This window comes from Lepus europaeus, chromosome 1 (genome assembly GCF_033115175.1).
Source record: "Lepus europaeus isolate LE1 chromosome 1, mLepTim1.pri, whole genome shotgun sequence".
Lineage (NCBI taxonomy): Eukaryota > Metazoa > Chordata > Mammalia > Lagomorpha > Leporidae > Lepus > Lepus europaeus.
Genome location: NC_084827.1, coordinates 5,366,059 through 5,389,478, shown reverse-complemented (window position 1 = coordinate 5,389,478; position 23,420 = coordinate 5,366,059). Strand labels below are relative to the sequence as shown.

The window sequence follows — 23,420 nt, the reverse complement described above, 5'->3', positions numbered from 1 at the left end:
TGGAGGATTGGGCAAGGGAGAGATGATAGTTAAGGGGTACAAAGTTTCAGTTAGACCAGTAACATAGATTTTAGTGATGTATTGCACAGTATGTTGACCACAGTTACTAATAATATATATGTCAAACTTAGTAAAATACTAGGCATTAAACATTCTCCCCTAAAAATGAATGAGTAAATCAAATGATGAATGTTAATTAGTTTGATTTAATATTTCCACATTGTATGCATCTATCAAAACTTAACATTATACCCCATAAATGTATAATTATTATTTATTGGTTGTTATTTTAAAAATAATAGTATATGCCAGTCATTCAGATTGGAAAAATTTCTTCTCATTCAAATTCTATCATTCAGCATGTTTGTATCAACTATTTTGGAAACTTGACTGCATAGATCCTTCCTTTCCATTTTTAATAGTTTGGGTCTTTAATTTTAGCATGTTTTTGCCCAAGAGACAAGTAACTCAGTACTTTTCAAATATGACATGTTTCCTTCAATCCAGATTTACCAAATTTGAACTATGTAGACAGAATCCAGAAAACTTTTTTTAAAAGATTTTATTTATTTATTTATTTGTCAGGTAGAGTTACAGACAGTGAGAGAGACAGAGAGAAAGGTCTTCCTTCCATTGGTTCACTCCCCAAATGGACGCAATGGTCGGAGCTACACTGATTTGAAGCAGGAGCCAGGTGCTTCTTCCTGATCTCCCATGCGGATTCAGGGGCCCAAGCAATTGGGCCATCTTCTGCTACTTTCCCAGGCCACAGCAGAGAGCTGGACTGGAAGAGGAGCTACCAGGACTAGAATCGGCGCCCATATGCGATGTCAGCACCGCAGGCGGAGGATTAACCTAGTGCACCATGGCGCTGGCCCCAGAAAACTTTGTTTTAAAGAAATGTTCAAGTGATCTTTATGAAATAAAATTTGAGAACTCCTGGAACACAGTCACATGCACCTTTCAGTGTACTTTTTTGCAACATTATCCAACTTACAAATATTATAGCAAAAGTCTTCAATGACTTTAATACCACATCTTAACTCAACTAAAGAACTTCAGAATCAACTGCAATATAAGATTTTCCCCATTTCTCTCCCAAATGAGAATCCGTATCCCGTAATCCTTGCTGTTTTCCAAACAAGAAATTCTGTCTTCTACACAAGTAGGTCACTTCATAGTCATCTACTTAGAAATTGAGATAGCTCCTTCAAGGAAAATATGTGGAAGACAAGCTAATATTTACCAGCAATTCATATCCTTGGTCTTACAAATATGAGTTAAATATAAAAAATTACTCTTGCTAAGAATTATACATATAATTTGAGTTAGCAACTTCTGGATAAGTAAAGAATTATTTTCTCTTTTTTAAATATTTATTTATTTAATTGAAAGTCAGAGTTACACAGACAGAGGAGAGGCAGAGAGAAAGAGGTCTTCCATCTGCTAGTTCACTCCCCAATTGGCCACAGCGGCTGAAGCTGTGCCCATCTGAAGCCAGGAGCCAGGAGCTTCTTCTGGGTCTCCCACGTGGGTGCAGGGACCCAAGGACTTGGGCCATCTTCTACCTTCTTCGCAGGCCATAGCAGAGAGCTGGATTGGAAGTGGAGCAGCTGAGTCTCAAACTGGCACCCATATGGGATGCTGGCACTTTAGGCCAGGGTGTTAACCCGCTGTGCCATACTGCTGGCCCTGTAAAGCATTATTTTCTATTGTTACAGCTTACTTAGTTGAAAATTAGCACATATTTCTGCATTTACAAGCTTCTTCAAAAAATTTCATGGAAAATGCATATAGGAAAATAACTATGCATGAATTTCAAAATATTTTTACACCAAAAGAAATTTGTACTAACTTGTTATAATATTGAATAGAACTTACTGTAAGGCATTAAGAATTATAATATATTAGTTTGAAAAAATTTCTATCAGAGCAATATGAATTTTGATAAAATAGAAACAATAATCAAATTGATGGTGAAGCTTGGACAGAAGAATGGTGACATCATCAATGCTTTATGAAAAGTTTACGAGAGCAATGCCCTCAAAGAATTTATCATTTTGGGATAGTTAAGTCATTGAAAGAAGAGTTGAGACAATATTAAAGTTGAATCCTGCAGTGGCAGACCACCCACATCAATTTGGAAGAAGAAAAATGAATTGAAGAGGACCAATAATTAACAGCAGAAATAATAGCCAATATAATACACATATCAATTTGCTCATCTTGCACAATTATGATCAAAAAATTATTAAACAAATTTTCTGCTCAAGGAGTAATCAAAAGATTTTAACCCAGACCAGCTACAGACAATAGCAGAGCTTTTGATGGAACTTTAAACAAATGAGATAAAGATCCTGAAGCAATTCCTCAAAGAATTGGAACAGAAGATGAAAACTGGCTTTGCCAGGAGTCCATTTGATTCTGAAAGACAAAGTACAATCAAAGCAATGCTACTAAGAAGTAGAAGTGGTGCAGTAAAAGTGGACCCAGTCAAAATCAAACAACTTTCTAGGATGCTCAAGGCAGTTTGCTTGTTAACTTTCTGAAGGTACAAAGAATGACAACATCTGCTTATTATGAGAATTAGCCAAAGGGTTAGTAGAAAAATCCCCAGGTAAGCTTCACTAGAGTATTTCCCCACTGTGGTAATGGTCCTACTCATTCTTATAAAACAAGGGTGATTTTGCCAGAGTTTTGATGGGAAAGCATTAAACCTCCATCTTATACTCTTGATTTTGTTTTTTAATCTTAAAAAGAAGAGTAGCTAAAGGACATCCACTATTCTTCAACTAATAACGTGAGAAAGACTATAATTACATGGTTAAATTCCAAAGACCCTCAGTTCTTTAAAAAATAAACTAAATAGTGTTTTAACTTGATGTAGTTTATGTTGAGAAATTGTTTTAAATTTTTTCTTTGGGGTCCGGCGCCTTGGCTCACTTGGCTAATCCTCCGCCTGCGGCACTGGCATACCATATGGCACCAGGTTCTAGTCCCGGCTGCTCCTCTTCCAGTCCAGCTCTCTGCTGTGGCCCAGGAGGGCAGTGGAGGATGGCCCAAGTGCTTGGACCTCTGTACCCGCATGGAAGACCAGGAGGAAGCACCTGGCTCCTGGCTTCAGATGGGCACAGTGCCGGCCGCAGCGTCCATTTGGGGAGTGAACCAGTGGAAGGAAGACCTTTCTCTCTGTCTTTCTCTCTCTCTCTCACTATCTATAACTCTACCTGTCAAATAAATAAATAATCTTTAAAACATTTTCTTTAAGCCCATTTTTTTCTATGAACCTTCCACAGTCCCTTCACACAGAACCTTCACTTTTATTCCTGATGAGTCATCTGTAGACCGTATTTTGACTAATTTTGTTCTTTGATCATTTTTCTTACCATTTTATGGGGAATGTGTTCATGTTTGTCAATTTCTCCATTATTTAACAATTCATAGAATATTCAGACAAGATTAAGACATGTTAGAGGTTGAATAGAATTCATATGGGAATTTCAATCTAGGTAATTGTGTTCTCCTGAAATCTATTTTAGGTGATTTGGCATGACTTTACATTTAGCCCTTCCATTACAAATACTTTAATTCAGATTCCAGTAATGTCTCAATAGAATTACTGGAACAATTCACTAGCTTTACTCTTTTATTCTACTATTTTCTACTTCTCTCCTGTTTGTCAGTTTTATTTCAAAATTTTCAAGCTACACTTCTATTAAAAACTCACTACTAGCTCCCTGTTATCACAATAGCTAAAAAATAATGTGGCATTCAGTTTCTTTCCTCATATGATCCCTATATATCCATTGGCTCCCTTCTCATTTTTTTCTTATTCCTCTGCCATGCAAGCATGGCTTCTGTATATTTTTGGATTCCAGTATTCTCTGCCACCTCTGTATTGTGGCACTGGTTTTACCTCTGTTCAGATTGTTTGTCATCTGGGTAATTTGTTCTCACTTTTCTTGTCCCCAAATAGACATTTTCTGCTCCCTTCATACAAGATTTCTGCAATAACTCTATATGCACTTTTTCTATCTGAAATATTTACAGCATTGCTTTATAGTTGATTTGTCATCCACTATATACTTGCTGTGCAACTATGTCCTTAATTGTCAGGATTGTATCACATTAACTATCGAGTTTCCAGAACACTCATTATCATTGACATGCAGTAGACACTCCATTGATACTGCTTGAATTAACACCAACAAAAAGTAATCTGCTAGCCTTTCTTGCAAAATTTAGGACAGGAGTGCTTTTAAGATAAAATTCAATTATTAAATGGGCTTTGAAATATGTGAATTTCATCTCTGTATGAGCCCTGAGGTTCTGTTTATCAATAGAATAACTGCAAATTAACTGTCTTTAAAAGAAGATAGACTTAGACTTTTTAAATGGAGTCAGAAGAGTAACTATCAGCACATTTTCTCTCTTTCCTCGCCATCATCTTGTACATTTGTTTCTTCCCCCTTTTGCATTATGTAGCCTTTCCCTCAGAAAGGAAGTTCAGTCTCAAGCCTGCATCACTAAGATTACCATCGTTGACTCAAGCTCTGTTGTGTTTGTGTGATGGGAGATAGGAGAAATCCTTAATATGGAAACTTGGGGGTAGCATTTGCACAGCTGACACTTGTCCCAAATTTATCTAAAATAAACATACCTTACCTTTCACTGAATTTGGATGAATATTCACTATACCTTTGATATTTATAGATTACCATAGATTACCTCATGTTTTACTGTTTATTTTGTTTCTAAAATTACAGAGAAAGAGTTTGTGGGTTTTCCAGTCATTGAACAGCTTTAATATTTTAAATGATACCTCTTCTATTAAAGGAATTAAATAACATTACTCTAAATTGTTTGAAGACTGCCAGCTAGTTAGCAATCTAACTCTTCCTTGGCAAGTGATACCCTTGTGTACAAAGAACCTTTGATTATGTCCATATTAGGGTAAGACAAAGACCTTCTCTTGCTATTTCTCCACGTATTCGTTCTAGTTCTCAGAGAAAGACATTTGTCCACATTTAGTAGGTGTTTCATAATAACATTTTAATCAGCCTTGATACTGATCCTTGAGTCAGGATACTGACTCATACAATTACTCTATGTGGTTACATACATCACACATTAGGTTAAATGAATGTTCAAATGTGCAAATGCATTTTGTTCCCAATGGAAACACTACACATTTTACCTAATGTAAATGAATAAGAACAAGTATAACAAGATTAGATCAAGGAATAGGTCCATTATTACAAACAATGTGACAAATCAAAACATTACATGGTACCTTTTTTTCAAAAACTGTCAGGCTGTATGATTTTTTTAAGTGTGAGAAGTTCTATTATAGTAGTGCTTAACTATACCAAACATGTTCCTGTGGCATAAAAATATACCTATGCCCCAAACACAACCTGACCCAACCACTCAACTTTCAACTAACTTCACCCATATGTGTTACATCATCTCCTTCCTGGTTGCCAGGACAATGCAACTATGCCTGTAACATCATATTCGGGTAGAAAACACTGAGGCAAAGCTCACATCTCTAAATGATGTTCATGAGTCAGGAAGTTGCCAGCTTTAATGTTAATCCAGAAAATAGTCTAACAGTATCTGCCAAGCCCCCTTCACTTCCTTTCTCCCTAGATTGTAATTCATGCAGTCAAAGATGGGTGCCAAGATGAGGGGAACATGGCTATGCCACAGCACAGTGATGTAAGGTGAGAAGTACAAGTGTGGAAGGTTTACTTCCCTTCTCTCTTGGACTAAATCTTTAGAATTGTGAAGATGATACAGATGTATGATGAAAAGAACAAGGAAGAAGGTGTCATAAGTATGATTATGATCTCATTCAAGGAGATGTGCACATAGGCCATAAGTCTGACCACTGTTAAGACTACACATGATATGATCAATAAATTTGTTATTGCACAAGGGCAGCTGAAAGGTGATGATGGGATGCATGAGAGAGTTGATGGAGCCACTGATCCAGGATGTGACAGACAACTTAGTACACAGTGCTCTGTGCACTATGGCTGAGTTTCATAGGGGGTCACACACAGCCACATAGTGATGGTATGGTAAAAATGAAACTTCTTATCTTTCTAATTTGAATTTCATTCAGTTTTGCAGACCATGAGGTTGTCTAGGGTTTATTTCCAAGGACTGAATTTTTCAAAAAGATGTTCTGATCCGTGGATAAGTACTAGTTGGGGCGGGGGGCATTGTAATCCATAAGCTGTACTTTGGAAATTTATATTCATTAAATAAAAGTTTAAAAAAGTCATTTACAAACTTGAAATATATGAAAATGAACTAAATCTAGCTTACAAGGATGAAAATTGCAATTAATGATAGAAAAAAACACAATTATCTGTCCAGATAACTAACTGTAGGTTACATTAAAAATAAACAACACTGTGCCTTGTGCAGCAGAAGTCTATTTCTCCCTTACACAAGAATGTTGGTCAAGAGGTGCTCCTCCATCATTGATTAGAGACCTAGGCTCACTCTATCTTGAAAATCTGCTATCTTAATATGTACTTTTATAGGTACTGTGGTAGGGAAGAGAATATGAAAAACCCATACTGTGGTTGCTTCTGACCAGAAGTAAACCACATCATTTTATGCCTAGTACATGGGCAAGAACTAGCCACACATCCCCCATCCCAAATAAAAGGAAGGCTAGGAAATGGTGTGAGACAAACAGAACATCACTACCGACGCTGACAAAACTCACAAGAGAAGGAGTGTCTTGAAAATGTTTCTTACATATCTTGTATCTCGAATGTCCATCAAAACATTCTATGTAAAATTTAAAAATAAATTTAAAGATAGCTGATAAAAAACATGGAATAATGATGTTTTTGCTGTGATGTCTTAAAAATAATTATAGGAATGGGGGGTATCTGGTGCAGCAAATGAAATGCCAGTTGGGACACCACATCAGAGTGCCTGCGTTTGAGTCCTGGCTCTGCTTCCGACTCCAGCTTCCTAGTAATGCACACCCTGGTGGCAGCAGGTCACAGTGCAAGTACTTGGGTCATGGGAGACCTGGATTAAGTTCTGGGCTCCTAGCTTTGGCCTGGCCCAATCCTAGCTGTTGTGGGCATTTGGGGAGTGAACCAACAGAGGGAAGATCTCTGTCTCTCTCTCAGTCTCTCTGTGTGTCTCTCTACTTTTCAAATAAAATGAAAATAAATAGAAAGAAATAATTTAAAAATACATAAACTTCCACATATAACTTATACACTTTGTAGCTTTTAGTAAATCACTTAATATCTAGAAACATTGTTTTATTCGTATACAAAATATAGATAATGATATCTCATCAAATCATCAGATTGCTATGAAAAAAGTCACTAGGCATGTTAAATTCTTAGCACAGTGCTTGAATCTATAAGATGGTCAAGAAGTAGTAGAAATTTCAAAAATATATGTATTTACTTATCTACTTGTTTGAAAGGCAGGGTGACATAGACTGATGGACAGACAGGAATAGAGATCCTCCTCCCACTGGGCCATTTCCCAAAAGCTTGTAACAGCTGGGGCTGGGCCAGGTCAAATCCAGGAGCCAGGAACTCAATCCAGTCTCCCAGGTGGGTGGCAGGAACTCAAGTACTGGGCCTCATCTACCATCTCCCAGGCACAATAGTAGGAAGCTGAATCAGAAGCAGAGGAGCTGATATTTGAACTGGCATCTCAATATAGGATTCCAGCATCCCACACAGCAACTTAGCCCACTGCAGCACAATGCCTGCCCTGCAGCAGTTTTGAAAACATATTTTTTAATCTGTGGCACCCATGATTTAACGTATATCATATATTCATTTTTAAGAAATTTTCTGTGTCTTCTCAATAGAGAAAAGATTTTTGTTTGCTCAGCATTCCTACTGCTCAGAACAGTACTGGCACATAGAAAATGTGCAACATTTGTCATTATATTTTGTGAGGAATGCATGCAACTATAAAGGGGTAGCAGAGAAGTCCTGGAATAGCTGTGTCTCCTGATTGTGGTGATTACATGTGCCTACACATGTGATAAAATGGCATAGAATACGAATTAGTACATTTAAAACTCATCTAAGCCAAATAAACTTTGTTGATTGTACCTGACCGTGATACTGCACTGCAATTATGCAAGATGTCAGCATTAGGGAACATTAATTTCCTGTATACTTTTTTGTACAGAAATTTCCTATATACTCTTTTGAAACTTTCTGTGAATCCATAATTATTTTAAAATAGAAAGTTCTAAAGAGGTGAGCATTTGTAACAGCAGCTTAGGTTGCCACATGAGCTGCCTGCATCGTATCAGAGTTCCTGATTCAAGTCCTAGCTACTGTGCTTCTGATTCAGCTTCCTGCTAATGTGCATCCTGGGAATGGTAGAAAGAGGCTTAAGTGCTTGAGTCCCTGTCACCTAGATAGGAGAACCAGATGGAGTTACAGGCTCCTGTCTTCAGCCTGGCCCAAACCTGCTTATCATGGCATTTGGGGAAGGAACCAGCAGATAGAAGATTCTCTCTCTCTCTCTCTCTCTCTCTCTCTCTTTGTCTCTTTCTCTATTTCTGTTGCTCTGCCTTTCAAATAAGAAAAGTTTAAAAATTGTTGAATGAACAAATTAAGCACAAGCTGCAGCTATCTTCATACATATGTATTTTATTTTAATGACCCAACATAATTATACATATTAACAAGGCATGATGTGAATGTTTTATATATATATACATTCACATATATATAATATACGATATATAATATATATGATCAATTCAGGGTAACTGGCATATCACCTCACATATTTATCATTTTTATTTGTTGAAAACATTCAAAGTATTCTCTATTAGTTATTTTTAAATCTTTAATTAATTGTTGTCAACATAGTGATCCCACTATGCCATGGAATTTTCTGTATATAAAGAGAATTGAAAATGAATCTTGATGTGAATGGAAGGGGAGAGCGAGCAGGAGGGGGGAGGGTTGCGGGTGGGAGGGAAGTTATGGGGGAGGAAGCCATTGTAATCCTTAAGCTGTACTTTGGAAATTTATATTCATTAAATAAAAGTTAAAAAAAAATTATTCCTCCTACCCGACTGCACATGCATCCCTAAACCCATTAATCGTCCTCTCCATTCTCCCTCCCTCATACCCTTGCCAGGCTCTCATAACCACTATTCTGTTCTCTACTTCTTTGAAATAGACTTTTTAGCTTCCACATACTTGCAGTATTTGTCTTTCTGTGCCTGACTTCTTTCACTTCATATGGTATCCATCTATGATGTATGGCTATGCTTTTAAAAATAAAAATTTAAAAGAAAGAAACCAATGTTTAATCATGTTAAGAGTAGCTTACTTTGGATCTTATAATGAGGGGAGATTTAGCATTCTGTTTAAATTTTTAATGAGAAAATGTAACATTGTGTCTTACTTTTGTTTGTTCCTTTGTTTTCCCTGTAGTCACCATTCATTTGGTCACCTACCAGAGGAAGAAGCAGGCCTTCAAGAAGTCTTTGAAATATAAAGGCATAACTCTCCCTCAAACCCAGCACCAGAGCTGAGCCCTCCACTTGCTTTAAGGTGAGAGAATGTCCATGGAGCAGAGAGAACCACAAGGATGACTCGGGAAGCTGTTTTGTGGCTTTCTGACACCTACAGCCTCTAGAAAGCGTTTCTGAACTGCTTGCTGCCTTCTGCTACTGCAATCCTCTATGAGCCTTGCATAACATCTGAAAGCTCATTGAAAGAACAGATTTGGGTTGTTGCTGCTGTTAGCTATTTTGCCCAGAGGGAATATTTTCTCTTAGCCCCACCTACCGAAACAGAGAAGATGCTGTGTGAGCATGTGAGGGCATGAATTCCTAATCCCATCCCAAATCCCAGGCCCATGACTGTTTCTTTCCATTCCTAGAAGGCAGCTCAGTTAAAATTGTATTTGTTCAAGTACTTATTTTAGTGCAAAACAACCTCCTTTCTTCTTTGTACTTTTTCACCTGGAAGACCCTTGGTGAAATTTTGCAAAAGCCTGTTGCAACTAGCAACTTCCAACTGTGCAGAATGTCTCTGATAGCATTTCAGGGAGATGGCTATGTCTGAATCAATGCTCAAGACAGAACTTGATCTAAAAAAGAGAGGAAGAAAGAAAGGGAGGGAGGGAGTGAAGGATGGAAGAAAAAGAAGAGAGCACACTGCAGTCTTATCTATGGTACAGTCTTATCTATGGCGCCATCTATGCCCTGACACCATCCTAGGCTCCACCCCCACCCTAATGGAATTTGATACTCCTACTTCTGTGCCCCCCCACCCAAAGGTTTAACAGGACCTGTTCCTGAACATGGGGCTCTCTTAATCTCTCTGTCTCTCTCTCCTTCCTCTTCTCTCTCGATCTCTCTCTTATGCCCTCCTTCTCACTCTTTTCCTTCTTCATCCCTTTCCTCCGGTCTGTCAGGTTTCTCCACCAATAAACCCTTTACCCTTACTCCAGTGTTCGGTATGTTTTGTGGTGGCCTTACACACACACGTCAGTAAGACCAAAAAATTCTAAATTGTTTGTGATTTCTTTTTACACATCTATGGTTTCCCAAAGAGTAGAAACCCAAAATCTGTATCTGTAACCTTACTGTAGAAGGAGAACTTCCACAGTAGCCCCCGTCCCTCTGGCTTCCAGTCAAGTCCAGATGACTTTAGGAACTATAATTCTCCTCTCATGCCCTTTCTCTATTTTTATTTTTTCAAAAGGCAGAGAGACAAATATGCAGGCTGGAGCCTGAGCTGGGAGCTGTAAATTCAATTCAGATCTCCCACGTGAGTGGAAGGGAGCTAACTACTTGTGCCATCACCTGCTGTCTCCTGAGGTGCACACTGACAAGAAGCTGGAGTCAGGAGATTGGTAGGGGACCCAGGCACTTCAGTATGGGACATTGGCATCCCAAGAGACATCGTAAGTGCTGTGTCACATCATCCCGCTCTCTGCTTTTTAAACCTCTAGGCTGCCAGTCTGTTCATCACTTCTCAGAAGATGAATCTCAATCTAAGTGCATTCTGAGTTGCACGAGTAGCACAAAAGAGGAATTTTTTTCTTCTAGGAGTCTCTGGAATCTGGAAAGTTTAACAGGATATAATGCTGAGATAGTAGATGGAAGCTTTCACAGTGGGTGTATGGCTGGAGCTGTGTAGACGTGTGTGCCACATGAAGGTGCTTCTATAGGTTAGAGGCTGGGAACCCAAAGTGGGAACTATTTTCTGGTCCTTGTGTGTTTTTTTTTTTTTCTGTCTTAATCCCATGGTCCTCATCTATTCCTTTTATCTTGAGCTCCCTCCTTATTTCTGCCCCGTGAATGTGGAATTACCAAGAAAATAAAGGATTGCTCATTTAATGAATTATCCAAGCTCACTCCCTTCAGCTTGTTCTCCCTGCCTACCTTTGGGACTGAGTGTACTCACCCACGGATTTCCTGCATTGGGAAGACAGGAAGTGGCAATGATCCTCCACCCAGCACCCACTGTTGGCACACAGACCTGAGTGCAGGCTCTGTCCCTGAGGCAGACTGAGAAGGACACAACTCTTCCTCTCAGGCCCGCATTTCCCATGACCTTCTCCCCACCCCTTCTTCAGCTTCAACTCCTCTCCCATCTCCTTTTGAAAATCAAAATTATATTTTACATTTCATTTCCCAACAACCTAATATTTACACAAATAATTATATATGTGTATATATGTAGATAGATATGGGGTGTCTGTGCATAATTTTGTTTTCACAGAGAATAGAAGGCTTTCTGGCTAGTCTGCCACAGAAAGGATCACATTAGCTTGAAGAAATAAACTTCCTGCACATTAATGTGTACGTTAAAAGCAAGATGTTGGAAACCAACGATGTCATGTTCCTGATATAAATTAGAGGTAAGTGATATTCCATATCAAAATAGAGAAATATTCCAAAGATTAAATTAAAGGCTAATATGATATAACATTGTATAAATACAAATAAGCCCAAATGTATGGCTTAGTGATGCCATTGCCAACACATTTGGAAAAAGTGAGTGTGTGGGGCTGCATGATTAGTTATGATAAATTCAAATAGGCTGGAGGACTATATTGTCAGAGAGAGATGAGAAACTTTGCTAAAGAAACGACACCTCAGCCACGTGCCAGGCACAACTTAAACCAACCGGAGCATGAACATCATTAGTACTCAGATAAGTTGAGATCATGTAACATCCAGTGTCATTTATGTGATATTCTGACCAAAAGACATAAACTGAAACTAATCAAGGGGGTGCATCAGGAAAACCAAAATTGAAGATATATAAAACAACAGGCCTGTGGTCTTGTTCAAAAGTGCCAAAGATTATAAGTTTAAGAAAGACTGAGCAGGCCAGCGCAACGGCTCACTTGGCTCCGCCTGTGGCGCCAGCACCCTGGGTTCTTGTCCCAGTTAGGGCGCCGGATTCTGTCCTGGCTGCTCCTCTTCCAGTCCTGCTCTCTGCTATGGCCCGGGAAGGCGGTGGAGGATGGCCCAAGTGCTTGGGCCCTGCACCTGCATGGGAGACCAGGGAGAGGCACTTGGCTCCTGGCTTTGGATCGGCGCAGTGCGCTGGCTGTGGCAGCCATTTGGGGGGTGAACCAATGGAAGGAAGACCTTTCTCTCTGTCTCTCTCTCTCTCTCACTGTCTAACTCTGCCTGTCAAAAAAAAGTAAGGGGGGGGGGAAGGAGGGAGGGAAGAAGGAACAAAGGAAGGAACAAAGAAAGAAAGAAAGACTGAGCAATTGTTCCAAGCTGAAGACTAAGGAGATGTGACAACCAAGCATGTGTTGTGACTCTAGATGTGTCCATATTTGCTATAAATGCCATTACTGGGGAAACGAAAATTCAAATGGTGACTGAAGATTACATTGTAATGATAAATCAATGGCAAGTTTTCTGTGATGGTTGTATGGTGCTTATATAGAAGAATCTGCTTAGTATTTTCAGGTGATTGAGGAATGATTTTAGCAAATTACTCTTAGTTAGGAAAAGAATACTCTCTGTACTTTAAACTCCTCTAGAGGTTCAACAGTTTGAATGTTAACTTCATCTCCATCGTGCCATTTTAGATAATTCTTTGTCCTTTATACTCTTAATTATGGAGTTGATTTTCTCCACTTTTTAAGTATTCAAAACTTGGGGCCAGTGTAGTGATATAACTGGTTAAGCCATTGCTGGCATGCTGGCATCCCATATGGGCAATGGTTCAAATCTCAGCTGCTCCACTTCTGATCCAGCTCCTTGCTAATGTGCCTGAGGAAACAGTAGAAGATGCCCACATACTTGGGCCCCTGTACCCACATGGGAGACCCAGATGAAGCTCCTGGCTCCTGGTTTCTGGCTGGTCAGCCCTAACTGTCACTGCCATTTGGGGAGTGAATCAGCAGATAGAGGATTTCTCTCTCTCTCTCTCTCTCTCTCTCTCTCTCTCTCTCTCTCTTTCTCTCTCCCCCCCATATCCCCCCCCACTCCCTCCATCTCACTCTTTCTCCCTCTCCCTCTGCCTTTCAAATAAAGAAGTAAATCTTTAAAAAAATAAAATATTCAAAACTAGAGTGTTCCATATAATAAACATCAAAATAACATGCTGAGTTTTAGGTAGATGAATAAACTGTTGCAGACTCTTTGTTTCCTGAACATGTTTGAATTTACACAGAAAGGCAATCTTTAATCATCTTGTCATCTTGATTGAGTTGGCCACAAAAACTCTAACATAACCAGTTGAATTTTAAATTTAATTTGGAAGTCTAATTATCACTAAATTGTCTTTAGATATATTGCTGTTAGAGTGTATTTTGAATAAGGATATTAATTTAAATTTGTATTGAATTTCCAAATTAATATGTATTTGTCAGCTCTTTCTCTATATACAAAATACTTGAGACAGGCTAAGTTTGAAAGGGAGAGAGGTTTATTTGGCTCACAGCTCTGGGGCTTTATAGTCCAAGATTAGGCAGAGAGTATGCATATCTGTCCATATCTATCAGTCTGTTAACTCTCCTCCCCTTCTCTCTCCCTTTGAAGCCACCCAGATTAGATCATGGAGACTTCTCCCTAATGACATACTCTTTCTAAAGCACCCACCTCTAAATACCACAATTGGACTGAATTTTCACCCTCTTATTTATTTATTTTACAGATTTATTTATTTATTTGAAAGTCAGAGTTACAAAGAGGCAGAGGCAGAGAGAAAGAGGTCTTTCATCTGCTAGTTCACTTCCCAAATGGCTGCAATGGCAGGAATTGGGAAGATCTGAAGACAGGAGCCAGGAGCCAGGAGCTTCTTCACTTCCAGGTTCCCTACACAGGTGCAGGAGTCCAAGGACTTGGGCCATCTTCTACTGATTTCCCAGGCTATAGCAGAGAGCTAGATAGGATGTGGAGCAGCTGAAACTCCAACTGGCACCCATATGGGGTGCTAGCACTGCAGGTGACAGCTTTACCCACTGTGCCACAGTGCCCCCCCTCACTTAGTACCTTTAACGTAAGATTTTGGGGGCTATACTTCTGCACGAATTTAGGGAGTCAAATATTCCATCTAGAGCAAATACAAATTCCAGATAAAGAGGTTTTTTATGTAAGGAATTGGCTTATGTAATTATGGAAGCTGGCAAGTCTGAAGACCTGCAGGATGAGTGAGCAACAGGAAGATCCAAGAGAGACAATGGCTTAGTTCCTGTAAGAGTCCAAAGGCCCAAGTAACAAGAGAAATGATCGGGATAGCTCTAGTCTGCAGGCCTGCAGGCTTGAGACTCAGAAAGAGCCAAGGTTTCTGTTCAAAGGCAACAAAAAAGCCAGTTCCTGGCTTGAAGGCAGTTGAACAAGAACTCTCTCTTACTAGAATGGTCAGCATTTCTGTTCCATTCAGGCCTTCATTTAGGAGGGCAATTTGCTTTCATCCAAAACCACCCCCAGAGACACACCCAGAACAATGCTTGATCAAGTATCTGAGCACCATATGACCCAGATATGTAGGTATGTAAAATTAACCACCACCATGGTTATGTAGCAGATAGAGCCAACCCTTAAGAAGTGTACTAGCATCCTCACTTGCATCACTGACACAGGTAGCGCTGAATGTAGAATACTAGTACACTGGTGCTTACTGAGACAATGCTCATTCGTAGCCGGTAACCCTCTCTTTTAATATCAGGGGACAGTCACTAAATTCACAATGTCAGAACTAAGTAACTGGTTCCCCTATGCCCCCTCCTACAATTGAAGACTGGAGAATGAAGTTCCCACTAAGGAGGACTCCTCTAATATTAAAGACCCAGAGAAGCCACATGGCGCCCATCCTTTAAATGTTTCTCTTAGGGTATTTTCAAAGGCCTATCAGATCTCATTAAGACTCTGCTCTGCATTCACTTTTCAACTCAAGTTGCACTGCTACAGAAATTAACTTTTACCCACCCTAGGGACTCTCAAGCAGTGAAAGGGAAAGGTTGGGAAACTTTTAGAATATGGTTACTAATCCAAATGCCCACAAGGTCAGGTAGCATTGAACAAGAGCAAAGTGGGCCTGGTGTGGATGTTTGGAAGTGATAGGGGATGTGCCAAACAGAAAACTCATTTGAGGGAGCCTTAGCTTCCTGGGAATAGCAGCCTCGGATGGCCCAAGTGCTTAGGACCCTGCACCCACATGGGAAACCCAGAAGAAACTCCTGGCTTTGGCCTGGCCCGGCCCTGGCCGTTGTGGCCACCTAGAGAGTGAACCAGTAGATGGAAGATCTCTCTCCCTCTGTGTCTGCCTTTCTCTCTGTAACTCTGACTGTCAAATAAATAAATAAATCTTCAAAAAAAGATTGTTGTGTCAAGAGCATGTAGGATCTCTGATGATCAATTTCAGATTATTAGAGAACCCGGAAGTCTGGATCCTTATGTAAAACTTCCTAATTTCTTAAATGTTGAAAATTATTAGGAAGAATGAGACCTCCTATACACACTTTTAGGGACTAGGCCTAATCCTGGAAAGCTTGCTTTTGACCTCTTCTGGGGTCTTTTTCTTGCTTATTTGATGTGTGTCATTCTGAGTTAAAAACGTCAAGTATATAAAAGAAAAAAGAACTTTTTATTTGTTAATAAACTTAATTCTGACATTGGCATTCCTCTCTACCAAATTACCACAAAATTCCATTGTAGTCATTGCCAGGATCCCAGCTATCATCTCTGAGATCGGGCCCTTCCTTGGAGTACCATGATACAGCCTGCATATGCCATGCCCATCATCAGTCTCCTGGGACCACAGACTTCATGCCCTATTTCTAGATTCCCTTCTTTCTACGTTACTGGTTTGCAACATATCCACTCTGTTACCTACTTCATAAGCACCTTGAACAACCTGTTCAGTGGCTCAGGGCTTTGCTAATGACTGACATTTTCTGCATGCTTTGCATGACCTGCCACATAATTGGGGGCCCAGCATAAGATGGAAAGGTAAGATTTCTTCCTCAAAATGTACTAAGCATTTCAAGATGGCAACAGTAGAGCATAAAAGCAAATGCAGGGCCCTCCTGGGCAAGGGGCTTTCCCTAGTGTGAGGCCTTGTGTGACTGCAGTGGCTGCATACCCATGAAGTGACCCTCATTTCTTGCTTTCTGCATCAGTGAAGTGTCTGAGGGGAGGACTTACCTTACAAAGGGGGGAAGAGAGGCCTATCGAATAAAGAAACGCAACTTTTTATAAAAAGAATAGAAAATGAAAAAGTGGTGCAAAATTTAGCATGTATCTGGAAAAATAACTTTGCCATATTTTCAAGAGTGGGTTCAGGTTTAGACTTGCTAAACTATACATAAGTCTACATATTTCTTAAGATGGAGAGTGCTTTTCGGGCCAAGATGGGCAAGTCACCAAGGGCTCCTGTACTTCTGATCCAGCTTCCTGCTGGTGTGCATCCTGGGAGACAGCAAATGATGGTCCAAGTATTTGGATTGTTGCCATCCATGCGGGAGACTTGAATGGAGTTACAGGCTCCTGGCTTCCCCTTGGCCCATCTCTGGCTGTTAACAGGCATCTGGGGACTGAACCAGTGGATGGAAGATCGATCTCCCTCTCTCTCTCAAATTAAACGAAAATTAAACAAAGAATGTAATCATACTGTCCATTTGAAAACAACCTTTAAAAAATTCTAAATGCATCTAGGATCTCCAAGTCAGTTGTGCATTATTTTATACAGATGTGACTTTATTGATCAACCCCTTATTTGTGCACAGTCCTAGGTGGCTTTGGGTTTGGTTTAAACAAATTGCCCTTCGCACTGCCGAGGTGGGTGCCAGGGTCGCTGTCTCAAACGTGAGGCCACATACTGGCCAGAAGCTGACATAAAGCGGGGCTTCTTGGGTTGGGGGCGGCCGGCCAACCTCCGCCTCCTCGCCGCGGTGGCCAATCAGCTCCCGAGGACGGCGCACCGCTCGCCACCCACTTCTCCGCCTGCGACTTTCCACGTCCCCGGGCCTGGCAACCATCGCGCGGTCCCTTCCCGCCTGAGACGGTCCTTCCGCTCCGGAACAGCCTCTTCCCCGCTGCTAGCCGGTCCTTCCTGCCCCAACCCAGGCTGCAGGGCACAGCGGGGCGGACGGTGAGTAGGGGTCATCCATGCGCCCTGGGCCAGGAGAGGCCCACGGAGACAAAGGCCACGTCCCGAAGGGCGGGGTGTCCTGGGCGCGAGGGTCCGGGGAGGGTGGGGCTTGGTCCCCAGGTGGCGGCTGTTGCAGGGTGGCCTCGTTCCTCTCCGTCCCTTAAGCTCGGGCCCCGCTGACGTTCTCGCCGCGTAGTTACCTCCCTCTGCTTGTCAGGGGGCGCGTGACCTGTTTTCCTGGGATTTGTTTTGCGCTCCAGCAGGAGCCATTGAGATTGGAGCTGAAAGGAGCCGCGGAGGCGATGTTCTCTCACCTGTAGGCTAGGGACTGGTTTCGGGGAAGCTTGCCTCAGTGGGCCCCAGGGCTGAGGCTCCGCGCGCCTTGGCCGCAGGGAGGGCGGCTGCGGGAGTCTCCTCTGTCAGCCTGGAATGCCTTTGGCCCTGCAGCGGCTGGGCTGTGCTCTTCCCAGATCCACAGCTGAGCTGGCTCATCCTGCAAAGGGAGAGAGAAGGCCGTAACTCAGGCAGTATAGGAGGAAAGATGATCTTTGCCAATTGGAGAATCATGGAAACTTGGAAGAAGTACAGCTCTAACTAGACATAAGGAACAGAATGTATCTGCCTAGCCGCCAGCTAACATCCATCCATCCCTTCATCCTCCAAACTGTTGGCGGGTTGATTGCATTTCAATACTTGGCCTGCTTGCTTTCTCTTTTGGATTGTTTTGATTTTAAGAAACAATTATGAATAAGAAGTGCAGAAAACATCGAAGAGTGCGATAAAAAACAATGACATGAATGCCTGACAGTCTGCCAGGTCAACAAGAGGGCACTGCCCTGTCTTAGAAGCCGTGTGTGTGTGTGTGTGTGTGTGTTGGGGATGAGGGCGGTGCCTCATGCTGACTTGCCTCCCTTCCCTGAGACATGACATTTGGCAGGAGTTCTGCTTCAATCATTCTCTTGGTTTTCTTCAGTTTTCCCATATTGTGTTATGTATTCCAAAAACGTATTTGTTGATTTTCCCTGTTTTAGCTCTCATATTAACAACATTATCCTGTACATATTCTTAAAGTTTTGAGATGCAGTCCTGTTGTTGTTTCCTGGAATTTTTTGTGTGTATGGTATGAATGTACTATAATTTATGCATTCAACTTCAGTGCACATTTTGGTTGTCTCTAGTTTGGGAGATATATTAATTGTATTAATTATCTAGAGTTGTGTAATAAATTATCCCAACACCTACCACCTTAAAAGCAAACATACTAAACAAGGCCTATTATCTCACAATTTCTGGGTCAGGAATCCAGGACACGTCTAGCTAGGGGTCTCTGACAGTTTCTCAGATTGTTGTCGAGGAGTCAAGATATTAACTGGGCTGCAGTCATCTCCAGGCTGGGAGTCATCAGGGACCCCTTCCAAGCGGACTCACGTTCTGGCCGCACTGATTTTGGCTGGACTTGTCAGTTCTTTGCCACTGGGCCTCTGTGTAGCAAATCCCGACAACATGGCGGCTTGTGTTCCCTAAGCTCCTGGGAAGAGGCAGGAATGCAGAAGCCAGATTCTTTTTGCAACCTAGTGCCTAACCTTAAAAATGATATGCCGTCATTTTTGTCATCTTCTGTCTGTGAAGAGTGGGGAAGGGGATTTCACAGGGGTGTGAATGCTCAGAAGCAAGGATTGTTAGGGGACATTGTAAGGGCTGCCTTCTTTGGTCATAGGAAGGAATAATATGTCCTCTAACATTCACATTCTGAGGTGCACGAGTTTCCCTAGAGTATACACATAGAAGTAGAGTATACACATAGAAGTATACACATAGAGTTGTAAGACTTGTGTATATTTGACTTTATTAGGTTGTTCCCAAGCTACTTCCAAAGTGTTGAACCAGCTGCATTCTCTCCAGCAAAGGGTAAGAGTACTTGTTGCTCCACATACTTGTCATGACTTGGCCTTGTCAGATTTCACATTCAGTTATTCAAGCAGGTATAACATTCCACTGTGATTTTAATTAGCATTTCCCCATAACTAATGAGGCTAACTTTTTATTTGTTGATTGGTTATTGTGCTTTTTCTCTGTGAATTTCTGGGTCTTGTCTTCTACTTGATTTCATAATGGGTTGTTTGTCTTTTTCTTATTGACTTATTGGAGTATTACCTTTATATAATCTGTGTACTGATCAAATCTTTGTTAGGATTATATGCCACAAATATCTATATCCAGCTTGTTTCTGAAGTTTCTTTTCTGTGTATCTATTTCTTTTTTCTCTCTCAATGAATGCAGTTTTGAATTTTAATTTCAAGTTACCTGTACTTGTTTTGTAGTCTGTCTTGTTTGTTTATCAAGGTCATAATTAATATTACTATATTGTGTTCTAGTGATTTCTAATGGCTTAGTATTTGTGAATTGTTTTTTATAATTTTAAAAAGTAGAAATAATTCTTAGCAACTCTATAAAAGTTGCAGATATTTATGGAGTACTATATGATGTTTCTATACATTTATACATGGTATAAAGTCCAATCAAACTAAATAAATCTATCTCCTCATTTATCATTTCTTTATGATGAAAACATCTCAAATCATATCTTCCAATTTTTATTCTTTTATCTAGAGAAATGTAAAGTGCAATAAGGTTGTGTATAGTCAACCTATTGTGCAACAGAACTCCAGAACTTCCTGTTCCTATCTAGCTATGACCTGATACCTATCAATCAACTTTTCCAAATCCTTCCATCTGCAGCCTCAGGAAATCACCATTATACTTTTAACATCCATGTTATGAATGACAAGGCTTCATTTTTATGGCCGAGTAATATTCCAATGTATACCTCATTCCTTTATCCATTCATGAGTGGATAGCCACTTAGGTTGCTTCCATTTCTTAGCTGTTGTGAATAATGCTGCAGTAAACATGGGAGTACAAATATCACTTTGACAGACTGATTTCATTTCCCTGGGATTTATACATTTCCCAGTAGTGGGGTTTCTGGATCATATGCTAGTTCTATTTTTAGTTGTTTGAGGAACTTCTGTAGTATTTTCCACAATGACTGTACTGATTTACTTTCTTACCAGTAGTGGGCAATAGTTCATTTTTCTCCACATCCTCATGTATATTTGTTATCTTTGTCTTTTTGATAATAGTGTAACTGGAGTGAGATGGTATCTCATTACAGTTTTGATTTATTTTCTCTGATTATTAATCACACTGAGGATTGATTTTTCATGTACCTGATGGCCATTTGCATATTTTCCTTTGAGAAATGTCTATTTAGTCCTATTGCCTATTCTTAAATTGGATTGCTTATTTCATTATTGAGCTGTTTTATTCTTTGTGTATTCTGGATATTAATGACTTGTCAGATGTAGAGCTTAGATAGATATTTTCTCACATTTGGTTGGTTGTGTCTCCACTCTGTTGATAGTTTCCTTGCAGAAGCTCTTTAATTGAATAAAATCCAATTTGTCAATTTTTCCTTTGTTTCCTGTGCTTTGGGGGACTGATTGAAAAACCCTTGCCGGTTCTAAATCACTGAAGTGTTTCCCCTATTTTTGATTCTAGTAGCTTCAAAGTTTCAAGTCTCAGATTAATCCTTTAATCCATTTTGAGTTAACTTTTACATACAGTGAGAGACAAGGATCTAGTTTCATTCTTCTGCTTGTGGGTATCTCATTTTCTCAGTACCACCTAGTGAAAAGACAATACTTTTTCTAGTGAAAAAGATCAGCTGATTGTAGATTTATGGGTTATTTCTAGGGTCTTTATTTTGTTCCATTGTTCCATGGATTTGTTTTTATACTAATACCAAGCTGCTTTAATTTCTGTAGTTTTGTAATATATTTAAAATTTAGATAGTGTATCCTGCTTTATTTTTTTTCTCAACATTACTTTTGTTGTTTAGGGTCTTTTGTCATTCCATACAAATATTAGTAACTTTTTTCTCATTCTATTTAAAAAAAAAAGTCATGAAATTGTTATAGGGATTTTATTGAATATATATAATTTATTTAAAATCGTTGAGACTTATTTTGTGAGCTACCATAAATCCTAAAGGGTGTTCCATGCACTATTAAGAATGTGTTTTCTGCAGCTGTTAGGTGGAATGGTCTATAGATGTCTGTGAGGTCCAGATCATCTAGAGTATACTTTAACTCTGCTGTTCAGTGTTGATTTTCTGTCTGGATGATCTTTTCACTTCTGAAACTGGGGTGTTGAACTCCACTACTACTATTATATTGAAATTTTATCTTTTGGGGCTGGTGCTGTGGCACAGCAGGTAAAAACCACCTCCTGCAGCACCTGCATCCCATATGGACAGCAGTTTGATTCCTGGCTGTTCCACTTCGGATCCAGCTTTCTGCTAATGCACCTGGGAAAGCAGCAGAAGACGGCCAAGTCCTCAGGCCCCTTCACCCACATGGGAGATCCAGAAGATCCTGGCTCCTGGCTTCGGTCTGGCCCAGCCTTGAACATTGCAGCCATTTGGGGGAGTGAACCAGTGGATGGAAGACTCTCTCTCTCTCTCTCTCTCTCTCTCTTTCTGTCTCTGTCTCTCTCTCTCTCTTCCTTTCCCTCTCTCCCTCACTCCCTCTCTCCCTCTCTCCCTCTCTTCCTCTCTTTCTCTCTCTCCCTCTCTCTCTGCCTCTGCCCCTCTGTAACTCTGCCTTTCAAAAAATAAATAAATCTTAAAAAAAAAGAAATCTATCTTTCACGTGGGTCTATTACTATTGGCTTTATGTATTTGGGTGTACTCTGATATTAGGTGCATATATATTTACAATTGTTATTTCCTCTTGCTAGGATGAATTCTTTTTTTTTTTTTTTGACAGGCAGAGTGGACAGTGAGAGAGAGAAAGAGAGAAAGGTCTTCCTTTTGCCGTTGGTTCATCCTCCAATGGCCGCCGCGGCCGGCATGCTGTGGCCGGCGCATCGCACTGATCCGAAGCCAGGAGCCAGGTGCTTCTCCTGGTCTCCCATGCGGGTGCAGGGCCCAAGCACTTGGGCCATCCTCCACTGCACTCCCGGGCCATAGCAGAGAGCTGGCCTGGAAGAGGGGCAACTGGGACAGAATCTGGTGTGCCAGCGCTGCAGGCAGAAGATTAGCCTAGTGAGCCGCAGTGCGGGCCAGGATGAATTCTTTATCATTATATGACTTTTCTTGCCTCTTTGACCACTTTTGATTTAAAATTTATTTTCTGAGAGAAATATTTTTACTCCTACTTTGTTTTGTATTTCATTTACATGGAATATCTTATTCCATTCCTTCACTTACAGTCTATGTGTGTCCTTAGAGGCGAAGTGAGTTCCTTCTAAGCACCATATGGTTGAGTCCTATTTTTTTTAAATTTATTCAGTCATTCTGTGTCATTTAATTGGAAAATTTAATCTATTCACATTCAGCTAATTGGTCATAGATTAAAGTCTTACTACTGCCATTTTAATACTCATTTTCTAGTTTTATTATTGTTGTTTTATTCTTTCTCCCTGTCTTACAATCTTCATTTGTGATAAAATGATTTTCTGTAGTAGTATACTTTTAATTCTTGGCTTATTATTTTTGGTAAAGGTATTATAGATTTTTTTCTTTGTGGTTACCATGAAGCTTACTAAAAAACTTTTTTTAAAGATTTATCTATTTATTTATTAGAAAGTCATTTATTAGAAAGTCAGAGTTACACAGAGAGAAGAGAGGCAGAGAGAGAGAGAGAGAGAGAGAGAGAGAGGTCCTCCATCCAATGGTTCACTCCCCAGTTGGCTGCAACTCACCAGAGCTGCACTGATCCGAAGCCAGGAGCCAGCAGCTTCTTCCAGGTC

The 23,420-nt window shown here is 40.3% G+C and overlaps 1 protein-coding gene and 1 pseudogene across 3 annotated transcripts in view; one reads left to right on the top strand and one right to left on the bottom strand.

Moving 5' to 3' along the window:
- Window positions 1–5,569: 5,569 nt before the first annotated feature.
- LOC133761937 (olfactory receptor-like protein OLF3) lies at window positions 5,570–17,493 on the bottom strand (annotated as a pseudogene).
- Window positions 17,465–23,420, top strand: part of LOC133758523 (TRPM8 channel-associated factor 1) — a 52,743-nt gene continuing 46,787 nt past the window's right edge. For 2 of the 3 annotated variants that reach the window (XM_062189732.1, XM_062189948.1), the window contains exon 1: window positions 17,465–17,606. The gene's annotated coding sequence lies outside the window, so the exon portion shown is untranslated. Of the gene's footprint in view, window positions 17,607–19,458; window positions 19,515–23,420 lie in introns of all 3 variants that reach the window. The other variant, XM_062189894.1, reaches the window with a different exon arrangement.